At 38.4% G+C, this 18,946-nt stretch overlaps 1 long non-coding RNA gene across 1 annotated transcript in view; it reads right to left on the minus strand.

The window, feature by feature from the left end:
• LOC147572066 (uncharacterized) overlaps positions 1-18,946 on the minus strand; it is a 91,659-nt gene that overhangs the window by 21,194 nt on the left and 51,519 nt on the right. Inside the window, exon 2 of the long non-coding RNA XR_015246917.1 lies at positions 3,243-3,328. This is a non-coding gene — a long non-coding RNA (uncharacterized LOC147572066). The remainder of the gene's footprint in view (positions 1-3,242; positions 3,329-18,946) is intronic.

Genomic DNA, 18,946 nt, shown 5'->3' on the forward strand with positions numbered 1-18,946 from the left:
AGTATGGTACTGGCACAAAATAGACCCTTGGATCAATGCAACAGAATAGAGAGCCTAGAAATAAACCTATGATTATATGGTCAATTAGTCTTTGACAAGGGAGGTAAGAATATGCGATGGGGAAAAGATAGTCTCTTCAATAAACTGTGTTGGGAAAGCTAGGCAGCTACATGCAAAAGTATGAAAATGGACCCTCTCTCATACCATCCACAAAAATGGATCAGAGACCTAAATGTGAGACCCGGAACCATAAATATCCTGGATGAGAACACAGGCAATAATTGCTCTGACATCAACTGTAATAACAATTTTCTAGGTACGTCTCCTGAGGCAAGGGAAATAAAAGCAAAAATAAGCTATTGGAGCTACATCGAAATAAAAAAGCTTCTGCACAGCAAAGGAAACAATCAACAAAACTAAAAGACAATCTACTGAGTGGGAGAAGATATTTGCAAATGACATATCCAACAAAGGGTTAGTATCCAAAATATATAAAGAACACCAAAAAACCAAATAATCCAATTCAAAAATGGGCAGAAGACATGGACAAATGTTTCCCCAAAAGACATCCAGATGGCCAACAGACACAAGAAAAGATGCTCAACGTCATTCATCATCAGGGGAATGCAAATCAAAATCACACGAGATAACACCTCACACATGTCAGAATGACTAAAATCAAAAGCATAAGAAATAGCAAGTATTGGTGAGGATGTGGAGCAAAAAGAATCCTTGTGTGTTGTTGGTAGGAATGCAAACTGGTGCAGCCACCAGGTAAAACAGTATGGAAATTCTTTAAAAAATTAAAAATAGAACTAGTGTCTCATCTAGTAATTCCACTACTGGTTATTTACCCAGGGAATACAAAAACATGTTTTCAAAAGGTTATATGCACCTCTATGTTTATTGCAGCATTATTTAGAATAGCATAAATATGGAAGCAACCCAAATGTCCATTTATAGATGAATGGATAAAGAAGCGGTATACATACACATTGGAATATTACTCAGTCATAAAAACTTATGAAATCTTGCCATTTGCAGCAAATGGTTGGATGTAGAGGGTATAATGGCAAGTGAAGTAAGTTAGTCAGAGAATGACAAATACCATATGATTTTACTCATGCATGGAATTTAAGAAACAAAACAAATAAACAATGAAAAAAAAGAGACAAACAGAAAAACCAGACTCTTAACTATAAAGAACAACCTAATGGATACCAAACTAATGGGGGAATGGGTGAAAGAGGTGAAGGTGATTAAAAGTAGACTTATGGTGATGAGTGCTGAGTAATGTATAGAACTGTTCAATGACTATAATGTACCTCTGAAACCAATATAACATTGTATTTTAATTATACGGCAAATTTAAAAAGCAGTAAGAAAGCAAGCGATCCAACTATAAAATTGTCAAAAGACACGAACAGACATTTCATCAGGAGGATACACACTTGGCAAATAAGCACATGAAAAGATGTCAGTGTCATTAGCCATCAGGTAAACGCAAATTAAAACTTCAAAGATACATCAACATAAATCTAGCAAGATGACTGAAATAAAAAATAGTGACCATATCTAATGCTGGCAGTGACTAGAATACACTAGATCACTCATGTATTGCTGGTGGGAATGTAAAATGGTAGGTTACTATGGGAAAAAGTTTGGAAGATTCTTATAAAATTAAATATGCCAATGTCTCTTACCAACCATTTACACTCCTGAGTATTTACCCCAGAGAAACAAAGACATGTTTACATAAAAACCTATGCACGATTGTTCGCGGCAGCTTTAGTCATAATTGTCCCAAACTGGAAACAGTGCAGATGTTCAACAGGTAAGTGGCTAATAAAATTATGGTATAGTCAAACCATAGCAAAGGAAAGGAACAAGCTTTTGATACATGCAACAACTTGCTTGAACCTCCAGGGAGAAAAAAGCTAATCTCTAAAGTTTATGTACCGCATGAATCCATTAATACAATATCTTGAGATAACAAAATTGTCAAAATGGAGAGCAGATTTGTGGTAGTCAGGGATTAGGGATGAGAATCAGGGAAAAGCTGGAGGTGTGGCAGGAGAGAGGCAGGTTTGGTTTAAAAGAGCAACATGAAGGATCCTTCTGGTGACAGAAATTTCCAGCATCTTGACTGTGATGGTAAACTGCATAACTTACACATGTGATAAAATCATATATAATTACACACACACACACACACACACACACACGTACCAGTAAAACTGGAGAAATGTAAGATCACTGGACTGCATTAATATCGATATAGCGGTTGTGATATACTGCAGCATTATACAAAGGAAAAAACTGGGTAAAGGGTATAAATGATCCCTTTGTATTATTTTTTTCCAACTGGCTGTGAATCCACAATCATCTTAACAAACAGAAAAAGTGAGTGTTGGGGGGCCTGGGTGGCTCAGTCAGTTGGGCATCCGACTTCAGCTCAGGTCATGGTCTCGAGGTCCATGGGTTCGGGCCCTGCTTCGGGCTCTGTTCTGACAGCTCAGAGCCTGGAGCCTGCTTCAGATTCTGTGTCTCCCTCCCTCTCTCTGTTCCTCCCCCTCTTGTGCTCTGTCTCTCTTGGTCTCTCAAGAATAAATAAACGTTAAAAAAAAACTTTTTTTTAAAAAGTGAGTGTTAATTCCTAGATTGTTTGAGTATCTTAGTCAGGAACGCTTGACAATTTGGGGTCAGGGAATCTTAATCCTCAGACCCAATCCACTGCCTGTGATGAGTTAACAGTTTCTCATCTTCAAATAAATACTTAAGGATCTTCACAGTATATTAAGACTGCATAGACTTTAATTTTTTTTTTTTATCACTGTCAATAGTTTCTCTCTCTCTCTTTGTAATGTTAGCAGAAATAAATAAGAGTCATTTCCAAAGCTTCCTTTGAATGAGAGCTGGAGTCCTATTTATTCATGACTGGACTACAAGAACAACATAGGGCAGACCAGGGCTATTACTTAATAAGCACCGGCCTAAGAGAGTTGAGCAAACAGCCTCCATTTATTTCAAATAATTGCTGAAACCAAGAATGGAATAATGAGAGAATAAGCATAAGGTATTAATTGAGTCACTGTCTCCATTTCTTCCTGGGAAAATGCAAAAATATAAAACACACACACTCAAAAGGATACACTGAAATCCCTTTAGAGATGCCTTTCATTTCATTGGGAGACAGGAAATGACTTAAATAGATTTTATGGTATTCTTAAGAAATAAATTACCTTGAGTGATGAAATGATGTAAATCTTAAATAGTGTGTTCTGTGAAAATGTCATGGAGAAGGGTTCTATAGCCGCAGATCTTTTATCTAAAAATAAACACAGAACAGCAATTACTCACCGCCCCTGTGTAAAACACTGAGCCATTGCAGTTGCATAATTTTTTTAAATTCTGAAGTATTCAGTATTTTGTTTGCAACACCTTTCCCAACATGAACATACTCCTTCCACATGAATAAAGACATTTGTGCTTTCTTTGAGTCAGATTGTTTAATAGACAAACTCTCAGAAGAGTCAGTCTGAATCACAAAGTCCTATGTCTGCGAAAGTCTTTTCTTTCTTTTATCTATTTACCATCTTTGTCGTGTGAGAAATGAGTATTCACCTTTATATCCATGTCACTTGTATGTGCAGAGCTGGCCTGTATCAATTATCTTTTTTTTTTTAATCTTTTGTATTCAAATCATTCGGTTAGATTTGGAACAATTTATCTTGCTCCTTTAAAAGATATTCTATACTACTCTAATCTCTGTTTTCTGTGAATGCATATGATCTCATATTCCTGAAATCGAAACTACTTTTCCAAGACACACTTTCCCACATCATTCATGAAATATCACTTTATTGTATTAGTTTTGGGGCTGCTGTAGCCAAATAACACAGACTGGGTTTAAAACAAAAGAAAGCCATTCTCTCACAGTTTTTGGTCTGGAGTCCAAAATCAAGGTGTTGGTAGGCCATGGTCTCACTAAAAACTCTTGGGAAAAACCCTTCCTTGCCTCTCTTAGTTTTTGCCGGTTGCTGGCAATCCTTACCATTCGTTGGCTTGAGGCTGCATCATTGCAGTTTTGGTTTTCACTGTTACATGGCGTTATCTCTGTGTATCTCTGTGTCCAAAGTCCCCTTGTCTTATGTGGACACCAGTCATAGGTTTGGGCCCACTCAAATTCAATATGACCTCATCTTACTTTGATTATATCAACAAAGACCTGATTTACAAGTAAGGTCATATTCACACATACTGAGGGTTAGGACTTGAACATATATCATTTCTGGGGACACAACTCAACCCACAACAATTGTGAAAATGTATTTTGACTTATGCTGATAGATTAGGATTTAGAAAATATTTATTAGCTAATAAAGTCCACATGGAACTTGAAGGTTAATGAAATTTTCTCTGATTATTGTTTTCTTAATGCAATGAAACTAATTTAAAAATTTTTTTAAATTAAAAAAATATAAACATGATTTTCAACCTTTCTAAATTAATTTGTAAGATGCAACTTGAATGAAGAACAATTAAATCATGTTCACAGTTGAGCACAATTTATATAATATTTTTTAAAATTATTTTTGAAGCTTATTTATTTTGAGAGAGAGAGAGAGAGAGAACACAAGAGGGGCAGAGAGGGAGAGAGAGAGAATCCCAAGCCGGTTCAGCGCTGGCAGCATAGAGCACAGCACAAGGCTGATCTCAAACCATGAGACCATTACCCCAGTTGAAATCCAGAGTCTGATGCCCAACCGACTGAGCCACTCAGGCACCCCTTCGTATGGTATTTTAAATAGTGAATTGTTTTCTTTCTGTATGGATGATTCAAGAATATGGCATGAAATTGAAAAGCAAAAAAGGAAATGATCTTCTACCTCTTGTCTTTTAGCTACCTAATTTCCTTATGTGAATCCTTCCAGAAATATTCTTTACATATTTGTATGTACAAGCATCTCTCTCTCTCTCTCTCTCTCTCTCTTTCATCTATCTATTAAAACTCAGAACACACAAATGGTAGCATACTATACACATTCTACACATTTCTCGTTCATTTCATAATAAACAAAACTCTTTTTACTCCTTACTCCCCTGTAGGTACTATCCTTCTCGTCTCGTTTATAGCAAAAACACATCAACAAAGCCATCTATACTCATTGTTTGCTTTCATTCACATCCTCCTTTCTCCTACCCTCCACTCCCACCTCAATCAGAATGGTCCACACCATCTACAATAGCTGTCTCCTCCTTCACTGCTACTGTCATTTTATCTTGCTTTCTGTGTATCTCTTGTCTTTAGTGTCCTCGTAGCTGTTGTGCTCCTAGCAGTTTGATGATGAAAAATGTTATCTCATGGTTTTAATTACACTTCTCTTAAGATGAGTGAGGATGACCATCTTTTTAGATGAGTTATTTCTATTTCTACTTCAGCGCACTATCTGTACATGTTTTTTGCTTATTTTTCAATTAGGTTTTGGTTTTATTCCTATTGACTTATAGAAACTTTCATATATCAGAAGAATTAGGTCTTTTTTTTCTGACACGCTCTTTACCACCATACAGTAGTCTTTCCTTTCTTTACTCGGCCATTCTCATCTGGATTTAAATAGTCTTTGCTTCTTATCAAGCTCTGTCCATATACTGTACTATTGAAATATCCTGTGTTTCTATTACAGTATCCATGAGTGAGATATAAACATTGTCATCTTACATCCTGTTCCCTCGCCCTCCTTCACACAAAGTTGGATGCTCATTTACTCAGTTACTCTGAAGAGTACTTGATTTCCGTAAGAACATTTTAATCTTATTTTCTGTTCTGTGTATCATCAAAATGTGTAAATTTGCCATTAGTTAGCAATTTGGAATATTTATAAATAAGGTTCCGTGCTAGAGAACATAACTCTACCTCTGCCATTCCGAGAACCACTCAGGTTTCCTGTTTTGCTTTCTTCACTAGAGACCTTTGAACCACACGAGCTAATCCCTGTTAGCAACCGTTGAAGACCGTCAGCTCATTGTAACTGTAACTATATCAGTAATCATAACCTCTTTTAACTTTATGTTTATAAGTTACTTAAAAATCTGTTAGAAAGAAGTGAATCGTAAAAATGCATTTTTTTTGGTATAGCACCCAGCAGAATATCTGATACATACACCCAAAAAATGAGATGCTGATGATAATAAACTCTATAATACTTTGCTCAAGGTAAAAAGGCTTTACCTAATGTAGATTGTTGAAATGGTGAAATATAGCATAAATTTCCAAAAAGTAATAAAATTATTGATTAGCTACAGTACATACTTTTTGCTATAATATAAATCAACAGCATAAGGTGTTTGCTTATAGCTAGGTTGTATTAGACAATATGTGCAGCTTGAGGTAGATTTGTTACTTATTCACTATGCAGAATATAGCAATTATAGATTTTCATTCACTATCTCTCCTTATCATAAGAAATAGATGATTTGCTTATCCTGTAAATTTGTAAAAATGTGGAGCCGTTCTGCACAGAACGTACTTGATGCGAGTGGGAAGCAGAGATACATGCATTCTTACAGGTCAGGTTGAGTACATAATTTTCAGTCCCTTGAAAAAAGGAAGCAAAAACTCACAAACCACATCTTCGATGCAAGATTTCTGGTACAGTGAGTGAGATTCAAGGCAGAATTTTATGGGACACTTTGTATTAAATTAAAATCTGTATTTAAATTTAAACTGACTGAGTTGTAGGGAAGATGGCGGCGTAGGAGGACGCTGGGCTCACCGCGCGTCCTGCTGATCACTTAGATTCCACCTACACCTGCCTAAATAACCCAGAAAACCGCCAGAGGATTAGCAGAACGGAGTCACCGGAGCCAAGCGCAGACGAGAGGCCCACAGAAGAGAGTAGGAAGGGCGGCGAGGCGGTGCGCGCTCCACGGACCGGCGGGAGGGAGCCGGGGCGGAGGGGCGGCTCGCCAGCCAAGCAGAGCCCCCGAGTCTGGCTTGCAAAAAGCGGAGGGGCCTGACGGACTGTGTTCCGACAGCAAGCGCGACTTAGCGTCTGGGAGGTCATAAGTTAACAGCTCTGCTCAGAAAGCGGGAAGGCTGGAGGACAAAGGGAAGGAAAGCTGCTGAGCCCCCGGACGACAGAGCTCAGTTTGGTGGGGAACAAAGGCGCTCGCCAGCGCCATCTCCCCCGCCCATCCCCCAGCCAAAATCCCAAAGAGAACCAGTTCCTGCCAGGGAACTTGCTCACTCCGCGCAAACAACCAACTCTGCGCTTCTGCGGAGCCAAACCTCCGGCAGCGGATCTGACTCCCTCCTGCTGCCACAGGGCCCCTCCTGAAGTGGATCACCTAAGGAGAAGCAAGCTAAGCCTGCCCCTCCTGCCCCTGTGCACTTGCCTACCCACCCCAGCTAAGACGCCAGATCCCCAGCATCACAAGCCTGGCAGTATGCAAGTAGCCCAGACAGACCACCCCACCCCACAGTGAACCCCGCCCCTAGGAGAGGGGAAGAGAAGGCACGCACCAGTCTGACTGTGGCCCCAGCGGTGGGCTGGGGGCAGACATCAGGTCTGACTGCGGCTCCGCCCACCAACTCCAGTTATACACCACAGCACAGGGGAAGTGCCCTGCAGGTCCTCACCACGCCAGGGACTATCCAAAATGACCAAGCGGAAGAATTCCCCTCAGAAGAATCTCCAGGAAATAACAACAGCTAATGAGCTGATCAAAAAGGATTTAAATAATATAACAGAAAGTGAATTTAGAATAATAGTCATAAAATTAATCGCTGGGCTTGAAAACAGTATAGCTGACAGCAGAGAATCTCTTGCTACAGAGATCAAGGGACTAAGGAACAGTCACGAGGAGCTGAAAAACGCTTTAAACGAAATGCATAGCAAAATGGAAACCACCACGGCTCGGATTGAAGAGGCAGAGGAGAGAATAGGTGAACTAGAAGATAAAGTTATGGAAAAAGAGGAAGCTGAGAAAAAGAGAGATAAAAAAATCCAGGAATATGAGGGGAAAATTAGAGAACTAAGTGATACACTAAAAAGAAATAATATACGCATCATTGGTATCCCAGAGGAGGAAGAGAGAGGGAAAGGGGCTGAAGGGGTACTTGAAGAAATTATAGCTGAGAACTTCCCTGAAGTGGGGAAGGAAAAAGGCATTGAAATCCAAGAGGCACAGAGAACTCCCTTCAGACGGAACTTGAATCGATCTTCTGCACGACATATCATAGTGAAACTGGCAAAATACAAGGATAAAGAGAAAATTCTGAAAGCAGCAAGGGGTAAACGTGCCCTCACATATAAAGGGAGACCTATAAGACTCGTGACTGATCTCTCTTTTGAAACTTGGCAGGCCAGAAAGAATTCGCACGAGATTTTCAGTGTGCTAGACAGAAAAAATATGCAGCCGAGAATCCTTTATCCAGCAAGTCTGTCATTTAGAATAGAAGGAGAGGTAAAGGTCTTCCCAAACAAACAAAAACTGAAGGAATTTGTCACCACTAAACCAGCCCTACAAGAGATCCTAAGGGGGACCCTGTGAGACAAAGTACCACAGACATCACTACAAGCATAAAACATACAGACATCACAATGACTCTAAACCCATATCTTTCTATAATAACACTGAATGTAAATGGATTAAATGCGCCAACCAAAAGACATAGGGTATCAGAATGGATAAAAAAACAAGACCCATCTATTTGCTGTCTACAAGAGACTCATTTTAGACCTGAGGACACCTTTAGATTGAGAGTGAGGGGATGGAGAACTATTTATCATGCTACTGGAAGCCAAAAGAAAGCTGGAGTAGCCATCCTTATATCAGACAAACTAGACTTTAAATTAAAGGCTGTAACAAGAGATGAAGAAGGACATTATATAATAGTGACAGGGTCTATCCATCAGGAAGAGCTAACAATTATAAATGTCTATGCGCCGAATACCGGAGCGCCCAAATATATAAAACAATTACTCATAAACATAAGCAACCTTATTGATAAGAAGGTGGTAATTGCAGGGGACTTTAACACCCCACTTACAGAAATGGATAGATCATCTAGACACACGGTCAATAAAGAAACAAGGGCCCTGAATGAGACATTGGATCAGATGGACTTGACAGATATATTTAGAACTCTGCATCCCAAAGCAACAGAATATACTTTCTTCTCGAGTGCACATGGAACATTCTCCAAGATAGATCATATACTGGGTCACAAAACAGCCCTTCATAAGTTTACAAGAATTGAAATCATACCATGCATACTTTCAGACCACAATGCTATGAAGCTTGAAATCAACCACAGAAAAAAGTCTGGAAAACCTCCAAAAGCATGGAGGTTAAAGAACACCCTACTAACGAATGAGTGGGTCAACCAGGCAATTAGAGAAGAAATTAAAAAATATATGGAAACAAACGAAAATGAAAATACAACAATCCAAATGCTTTGGGATGCAGCGAAGGCAGTCCTGAGAGGAAAATACATTGCAATCCAGGCCTATCTCAAGAAACAAGAAAAATCCCAAATACAAAATCTAACAGCACACCTAAAGGAACTAGAAGCAGAACAGCAAAGGCAGCCTAAACCCAGCAGAAGAAGAGAAATAATAAAGATCAGAGCAGAAATAAACAATATAGAATCTAAAAAAACTGTAGAGCAGATCAACGAAACCAAGAGTTGTTTTTTTGAAAAAATAAACAAAATTGACAAACCTCTAGCCAGGCTTCTCAAAAAGAAAAGGGAGATGACCCAAATAGATAAAATCATGAATGAAAATGGAATTATTACAACCAATCCCTCAGAGATACAAACAATTATCAGGGAATACTATGAAAAATTATATGCCAACAAATTGGACAACCTGGAAGAAATGGACAAATTCCTGAACACCCACACTCTTCCAAAACTCAATCAGGAGGAAATAGAAAGCTTGAACAGACCCATCACCAGCGAAGAAATTGAATCGGTTATCAAAAATCTCCCAACAAATAAGAGTCCAGGACCAGATGGCTTCCCAGGGGAGTTCTACCAGACGTTTAAAGCAGAGATAATACCTATCCTTCTCAAGCTATTCCAAGAAATAGAAAGGGAAGGAAAACTTCCAGACTCATTCTATGAAGCCAGTATTACTTTGATTCCTAAACCAGACAGAGACCCAGTAAAAAAAGAGAACTACAGGCCAATATCCCTGATGAATATGGATGCAAAAATTCTCAATAAGATACTAGCAAATCAAATTCAACACCACATAAAAAGAATTATTCACCATGATCAAGTGGGATTCATTCCTGGGATGCAGGGCTGGTTCAACATTCGCAAATCAATCAACGTGATACATCACATTAACAAAAAAAAAAGAGAAAAACCATATGATCCTGTCAATCGATGCAGAAAAGGCCTTTGACAAAATCCAGCACCCTTTCTTAATAAAAACTCTTGAGAAAGTCGGGATAGAAGGAACATACTTAAAGATCATAAAAGCCATTTATGAAAAGCCCACAGCTAACATCATCCTCAACGGGGAAAAACTGAGAGCTTTTTCCCTGAGATCAGGAACACGACAGGGATGCCCACTCTCACCGCTGTTGTTTAACATAGTGCTGGAAGTGCTAGCATCAGCAATCAGACAACAAAAGGAAATCAAAGGCGTCAAAATTGGCAAAGATGAAGTCAAGCTTTCGCTCTTTGCAGATGACATGATATTATACATGGAAAATCCGATAGACTCCACCAAAAGTCTGCTAGAACTGATACATGAATTCAGCAAAGTTGCAGGATACAAAATCAATGTACAGAAATCAGTTGCATTCTTATACACTAACAATGAAGCAACAGAAAGACAAATAAAGAAACTGATCCCATTCACAATTGCACCAAGAAGCATAAAATACCTAGGAATAAATCTAACCAAAGATGTAAAGGATCTGTATGCTGAAAACTATAGAAAGCTTATGAAGGTAATTGAAGAAGATTTAAAGAAATGGAAAGACATTCCCTGCTCATGGATTGGAAGAATAAATATTATCAAAATGTCAATACTACCCAAAGCTATCTACACATTCAATGCAATCCCAATCAAAATTGCACCAGCATTCTTCTCGAAACTAGAACAAGCAATCCTAAAATTCATATGGAACCACAAAAGGCCCCGAATAGCCAAAGTAATTTTGAAGAAGAAGACCAAAGCAGGAGGCATCACAATCCCAGACTTTAGCCTCTACTACAAAGCTGTCATCATCAAGACAGCACGGTATTGGCACAAACACAGACACATAGACCAATGGAATAGAATAGAAACCCCAGAACTAGACCCACAAACGTATGGCCAACTCATCTTTGACAAAGCAGGAAAGAACATCCAATGGAAAAAAGACAGTCTCTTTAACAAATGGTGCTGGGAGAACTGGACAGCAACATGCAGAAGGTTGAAACTAGACCACTTTCTCACACCATTCACAAAAATAAACTCAAAATGGATAAAGGACCTGAATGTGAGACAGGAAACCATCAAAACCTTAGAGGAGAAAGCAGGAAAAGACCTCTCTGACCTCAGCCGTAGCAATCTCTTACTCGACACATCCCCAAAGGCAAGGGAATTAAAAGCAAAAGTGAATTCCTGGGACCTTATGAAGATAAAAAGCTTCTGCACAGCAAAGGAAACAACCAACAAAACTAAAAGGCAACCAACGGAATGGGAAAAGATCTTTGCAAATGACATATCGGACAAAGGGCTAGTATCCAAAATCTATAAAGAGCTCACCAAACTCCACACCCGAAAAGCAAATAACCCAGTGAAGAAATGGGCAGAAAACATGAATAGACACTTCTCTAAAGAAGACATCCGGATGGCCAACAGGCACATGAAAAGATGTTCAGCGTCGCTCCTTATCAGGGAAATACAAATCAAAACCACACTCAGATATCACCTCACGCCAGTCAGAGTGGCCAAAATGAACAAATCAGGAGACTATAGATGCTGGAGAGGATGTGGAGAAACGGGAACCCTCTTGCACTGTTGGTGGGAATGCAAATTGGTGCAGCCGCTCTGGAAAGCAGTGTGGAGGTTCCTCAGAAAATTAAAAATAGACCTACCCTATGACCCAGCAATAGCACTGCTAGGAATTTATCCAAGGGACACAGGAGTACTGATGCATAGGGGCACTTGTACCCCAATGTTCATAGCAGCACTCTCAACAATAGCCAAATTATGGAAAGAGCCTAAATGTCCATCAACTGATGAATGGATAAAGAAATTGTGGTTTATATACACAATGGAGTACTACGTGGCAATGAGAAAAAATGAAATATGGCCTTTTGTAGCAACGTGGATGGAACTGGAGAGTGTGATGCTAAGTGAAATAAGCCATACAGAGAAAGACAGAAAACATATGGTTTCACTCTTATGTGGATCCTGAGAAACTTAACAGGAACCCATGGGGGAGGGGAAGAAAAAAAAAAAAAAAAAGAGGTTAGAGTGGGAGAGAGCCAAAGCATAAGAGACTGTTGAGAACTGAGAACAAACTAAGGGTTGATGGGGGGTGGGAGGGAGGAGAGGGTGGGTGATGGGTACTGAAGAGGGCACCTTTTGGGATGAGCACTGGGTGTTGTATGGAAACCAATTTGACAATAAATTTCATATATAAATAAAAAAAAAAATAAATAAATAAATTTAAACTGACTTTTGAATACATTAGACAAAGAAAGACAAATTCTATTTTAAACCCAGTACACTGGAGTAAACAACTAATATACATAATTTTATACATAAAAAAATTACATAGGACTGTTATAATAAAAGCCAGATTGAGTTCTGCTGAAATTTGATAAGGCTTGAAGTGATTTCATTAAAATAAAGGAGAAAATTTCAAGTGAATTAAAAATGGAAAACTAAGTGCAATCAAGCTCAGTATCATTCTTATTTTTTGAAATAATTCAATTATTTCATTATTGAGTATATATGATATATGCCAAGATTATTTGGGCACGAGAATGAATGAATATATCATGTTAATGGTCCGATATTCTAACTGGTTCCTTGGACTAAACCTTTAAGATTTTCATAAATATTTTAATTTTATTTTGCTGTGAAAATACCTGCCCTTCAAAAGTTTCTTGTATTCATTCTCTTCATTTAAGTTTTTCTTCTCCACCCTCACCCCCCATGATTCAGGTCAATTTCTGCCCCTTCTTTACCATCTTTTCTAACTTCTTTGGTGCACGTTTTTCTAAAGTATGTATTGTGTGATCAGTAAATGCTTGTTAATGTAATAGCCACGATGTAGCCAGCATTCAAACGTACTACAAATATGCCTTCAACTATATTCATTTTTATGAGTAAAAATGTGGGTCAGGTACTATGTGGTAAATGGAAGTCAAGTGGAAGAGGGAAATATAGACACCCCTAACTAAAGAGTTTCCATAATTCAGTAGATTTGGATAACTACCTAATACATTGAAGATAAGTATATTTCAACTTAAGAAGGTTGCATGATTGCAAGAGTCAAACTTACACAGTAGAGTTGCCAGATTTGGCACTTCAAAATACAGGACACTCAGTTAAATTTGCATTTCAGATAAACACTGAATAATATTTTAGTATAAGTATGTTGCTGTTTATCTGAAATTTAAATTTAACCGGGCTTCCTGTGTTTTGTCTGGCAACCCTAAACTTGAGGTGTAGTTCTCTTAGCCTGGTTCATTCTGAAGACCAAGGTTGGCTTCAGTAATGGGGAAGTTAGTGGGCACACTGCCACTTTGTGGCAGCCAAGAGCAATGACATTACAGCTCCTTGTGGAGCTATGGGCGTTCATTTTCATTGTGCAGAACACATCAAGTACCAGGAAAGGCTAAAGTGCCCTTTAAAGAAAGAAGTATGGACATTACCACATTTATCTCCCATAACATTAGTTTTGGTTGGCATGGCGACAAGACTTATCTGCTTTCTGAAGAACGGATATTCCAGCATTTCTAGATAAGGTTTTGAAGAAATGGGAAAATGACTCTACTGGTGAAGATTCCCAGTAACAATACGTAAACTGTTCTCACGTGACAAACGGTGATTATAAAAAATGCTTACAAGAACATGACGTTTCGAACTGCTAATATGATTTTGTTTTTTATATCAAACCAATATTTGGGAGAAGGATAAAATAATTTCCTGAAGTTTGCATATCAGATCAATAATAGAGCTGGAGAGAAGAGTAATAATCTCCTGACTTCTGACCCTTGAAACCTTTCATTAGCCCGGAATCACCATTGTTTTCTGAAGTGAATCTCTTTCAGGCACCCTAAAATATTAGTCCAGAAATACTAGCCACACATGTGGTAGTGATAATCTTGTGATAACTTAAGACATCCTATTGAAACTGAAAAATTCCAAATTAAATTTGTCAACTATCTTTAGAATCTCCAAAGCAAACAGAACTTTCAAAAATTCATTTGCTCTTGTCCTTTCTCCTAATTTACTGTCATAATTGTATTTTCATGTTCTTTGGAAAAAGTGGGTATTCTTGAAAAATAGTGATATTTTTAAGTTTATTTACTTATTTTGAGAGAGAGAGCGGGGGGGGGGGGCAGAGAGAGAGAATGAGAGAGAGAGAGAGTCCCAGGCAGGCTCTGCACTGTCAGCATAGAGCCTGATGCGGGGGGCTCGAACCCACAAAACCATAAGATCATGACCTGGGCAGAAACCGAGAGTCAGATGCTTAACTGACTGAGCCACCCAGAAGCCCCTAGGATGGTGATTTTTTTAAATCTACACAAGACTGTATAGAAAGTTAATCGATAGTAAGCTACCAAACACTTATTCACTAACACTGTCAAAAGTTTTAATTAAGCTTGAATTTCATGTGGCTACACTTAAATATTTGAACCTAGACAATAAACAAAGGTAGAAAATGGAGGTTCAAATGTATACCAAATCATTATTTTTATTCATAGTAGAAACTATAGTTTCTTTGTATAGTCTACATTGAAACATTTAAAGCTGTTTTTACCCTGAAAAATATGAAGAGATTAGACCCTGAGGCTGTTACATTAGAAAATAAAAAGTTATTCTAAAAAACAAAATCATGGTCCTGCTAATCAGTGAGCAGAGGCAAACACTGGTAGACTTAACCAGAACTGCGGTTTGGTATAATACTTTATTTATTTATTTAAAAAATTTTTTTGAATGTTTTCCTTATTTTTGAGAGGGAGAGTTGGAGTACGAGTTGGGGAGGGGCAGAGAGAGAGGGACACACAGAATCCACCAAACAGGCTGCAGGCTCCAGGCTCTGAGCTGTCAGCACAGAACCTGATGTGGGGCTCGAATCTGTGAACCATGAAATCGTGACCTGAGTCGCGGTCAGATGCTTAACCGACTGAGCCACCCAGACGCCCCTGGGTACAAAACTTTATTAAGGATGTTTCACCTTAATCTTGATGGAAAATCACCCAATAAATCAAAATTGTAGTAATTTGTCTACAGACTGTAGACAATTTGAGAAATATGCGTATGTCACATTATTTAGTTTAGCAATCTGCCAAACATGCCATGTAATCCTGTGATAGAAGAAAAAGGGCAAGGTCACTCTGGCCTTAACCGCTTACTGGCAGAGCGTTGACCTTGTGCAATGAACTGAGTGTTCCAGAAAATAAGCAGTTAGCATAGAGAAAAGAGATAATATGAGACTGGGTGGGAAATTATTGTGAAAAGAATCTATTCTGTTAGCACCGGTTCCTTTGGGATATTAAGTGACTTACAGCATATGAAAAGATGACTCTAATGAATTCAGACAAAATCAGTACTGCCCCAGAATGCTTTTCTAAAATACATGCTTGTGTCGTAAAATAAGCTGATAAATGGGTGGTGGTATTGGAAAGTGTTTCTATTTTAGACGTAGTCAATCATAACCTCTGGACCTCTTTTGCTACCTTTCTCCATAAAAACATACTGACTCCTAAGTTTTTGAATATAAACACAAAGGTGTGTTCCTTTTTTTCTGTTATTTGTTTTGCCTGCAGTTCTTTCTTTTTGGTCAGCCTTCTGCAATATTCTCTCCGCCTCTTTGGTATGTCTGAATAGTATCCAGTTCCATTTGAATCACTTCCTTCCTATTCTTAATGCGAATGATGTCATAAAAATGATGTGTGCATGAAGAGTTTCTCCTGGAGCTCACACAACAAGTCACAGTAATTGTCCTATCTTTGACAGTGAAGAAAATCTTGAAATAGATGAACAATTTTAATCCATAGACACCCAAGTCACTTTTAAAACTCGATTTCATTTTATCAAGATGCAGTCCTAAGAGATAGTACAATAACAAAATTGAAGGCAAGACCATTCACTTAAAATGTAGGCATATTTTGCTGGGCTTAAAAGAAACAGGCAACATACAAACTCTGAGGCTCCTAACAGTTATTTTGATTGCTAGTTCAATTTTGATAGCATGTGAGTGATTATGTCCTTGAGAAGAGCTAAAACTTCAAAACAATACCCTCATCTGAAAGTTTGCCTTTTGGTCAACTAATATGAATTACCAGTTACTAATGTGAACAGCCTGTGGAAGGTTAATTTCAGAACTGAAATGATTAAAAAACCATGGTGAAGAAACTCATAGTTTCATGCCTTGAAATTCTGGCAATGTTCCTGGACCTATGCAGGGCCTTCAGAATTATTAATAATGTTTAAAAAGTGGACCTGGAACGAAAAATCCAAATTCTACGCAGAAATACAAAACAGATCTTTCTTCTATTCATCTTAATTTTCATGTTGTTTCATCTGATTCCAGTTTTTATAGCATAAAATCTGTTTTTGAGCATTGCAGTCTTTCTCACCTGTTCATGTTATGGGTCAAGCCAAAATTTCCTTAACTCCAATTATTGGCACTGAGGCCATTTCTAATGTTCTAAGTGTCTCCATTTTCAAATGCAGAAATGGAAAAGGTGAGAAAGTGACAACTGTGGAAAGGCACTGCTGCAAAAGAGCCACTCCTTCTTTGTGACATTGCTCAAGTGTCACCTCCTATGTAAAGTTTTTCCAGACTTCTTCACCCACCCAGAGTACTAGCTGGACCCTCCTGCATTCCCGTAACATCCATCGGTGTTATGCCCTCACTACACTACGAGCTCTTAGAGTTAGCTGTTCTGTTTCTTATTTGTAACTATAGTGCCCAGAACATTGACCTTGACAAATAAGTGAAGGTACGAATGAATGGACAGATCTGCAAAGTACTTGGAATCGCTCTGTACACTAACGAAAAGTGGCAACCTTAATTAGTTTGGGACCAAATATTGAGTTGTCTGATTAAATACTCAAGTCTGAGTGAATTAGTGAGGTTAAAAAACAAAAACAAAACTTGTAAGTCTGGTGAATACCGTTTGCAGGTTAAGATGTTAAGTTTCAGGCAAACTTTTGTTATTCTCACCTAAAAAAAACCTGTGTTCTGTAGTCTTTTATTTCATTGGTTTTCTAATACTTTGTGGTTAATGGTCAACACTCTTGGTTACAAGTGACAGAAATCATCTCTCACAAACTTAAGTTAAAAGGAGGAATTTATTGGCTCACAGAAGGGTGATGGAAGAGCTGGCCTTGGGCCTTAAACAAAATTGGAATTCTCTCTCTTTCTCTTTCTCTATGCATTTTCTATTTGGCTTCATACTCTCCTTCTACAGATGGATTTTCTTCCTTTCTTCACCGTACTGAATGGAGATCACAACCATATTGCAGCACGGGCTTCACACTCCATGATTTCCACCCCCCAGAGATGAAAAGTGTTCTCACAAGCTTTAGATACAAAATCTCAGGAAGCATTTATGTAGTCTAGCTGTGCCTCTATCTGCACTGAGGCCACAGAGATGGTTTTTCCATGCTGGGTTTTGTGTCTGCCTTTGAAATCAGGCCAAGATCTATTAATAGAAAAGGAAAGAGTTCATTTGAGGCAGACAAAGACAATGGCTAATACAAGGAGAGATGTCACATTTCCCTTTATTTCTTTGTAAAGAACCTCTCAATAATTCCAACCAACCTGAGAAAAGTGTTCAGTCCTTGATTAAGATTGTGAGTCATGTCAGCTACCAGTAGAGGCCATTCATGGTGGTAGAGATGGCTCCAGATGGAGATGGTAAAGAGAAAACCCATTGTGGAGGACCAGTAGGAAAGTAAAAACTTGAGTCACAAAGAGAAAGGAAGTAGGGATTCTTTCCAGCCAAGAGCTCTTATTCATGGAATGTAGTGGCAGTCACCAGAATGCTCTGCCCAGACTACTGCTGATTAAAGGGCACCAAATAATTGATTTATCATCTTATATGCTGAATTTAACTTAGTTTGAGGCACAATGGAATTTTGTGATATACATAGAGGGCAAAGTAGGACAGTAGCAAAAATATTCTCAAGACTTGTCCAAACTGATTACTGTCACATGGACAATAAACTTTAAGACTGAGCTTTGAGCCTAGCTATAGATAACTGTAGTAAACATCTAAGTATTGTGAACTAAATTTTACTAAATTTCTACCTTTAGAAACTTCCCAAGTTTGTATTATTTACAAATGACTCAGTGTGTGTGTGTGTGTGTGTGTGTGTGTGTGTGTGTGTGTGTGTGTTTTAAGATTCCAAGCCAGAATGGTGTGCTATTCTGCAGAGCTGGCAGAGTAGAATGCCAACTAAGACTTTTTCCTTATTTTTAGACATCTACTGGAATAGTTTATTCACATTTAAAAAGCCAACTTTACTGTAACTATTGTACTGTGAAATCTTTTACTAAATCTTCCTACTTAACAGATTTCCTTAGTATTCCATGAGTAAGAGTGATAAGACCAGAGCATAATTACATTCATTTTGAGTTCTTTGCACACAAGTCTTGACTGGTATGTGAATAAGCATTTAAAACTATTCATTTCTGGGGCGCCTGGGTGGCTCAGTCGGTTAAGTGTCCGACTTCGGCTCAG

This window comes from Puma concolor, chromosome F2 (genome assembly GCF_028749965.1).
Source record: "Puma concolor isolate L17-30 chromosome F2, mPumCon1.1.hap2, whole genome shotgun sequence".
In the NCBI taxonomy this organism is placed as follows: domain Eukaryota; kingdom Metazoa; phylum Chordata; class Mammalia; order Carnivora; family Felidae; genus Puma; species Puma concolor.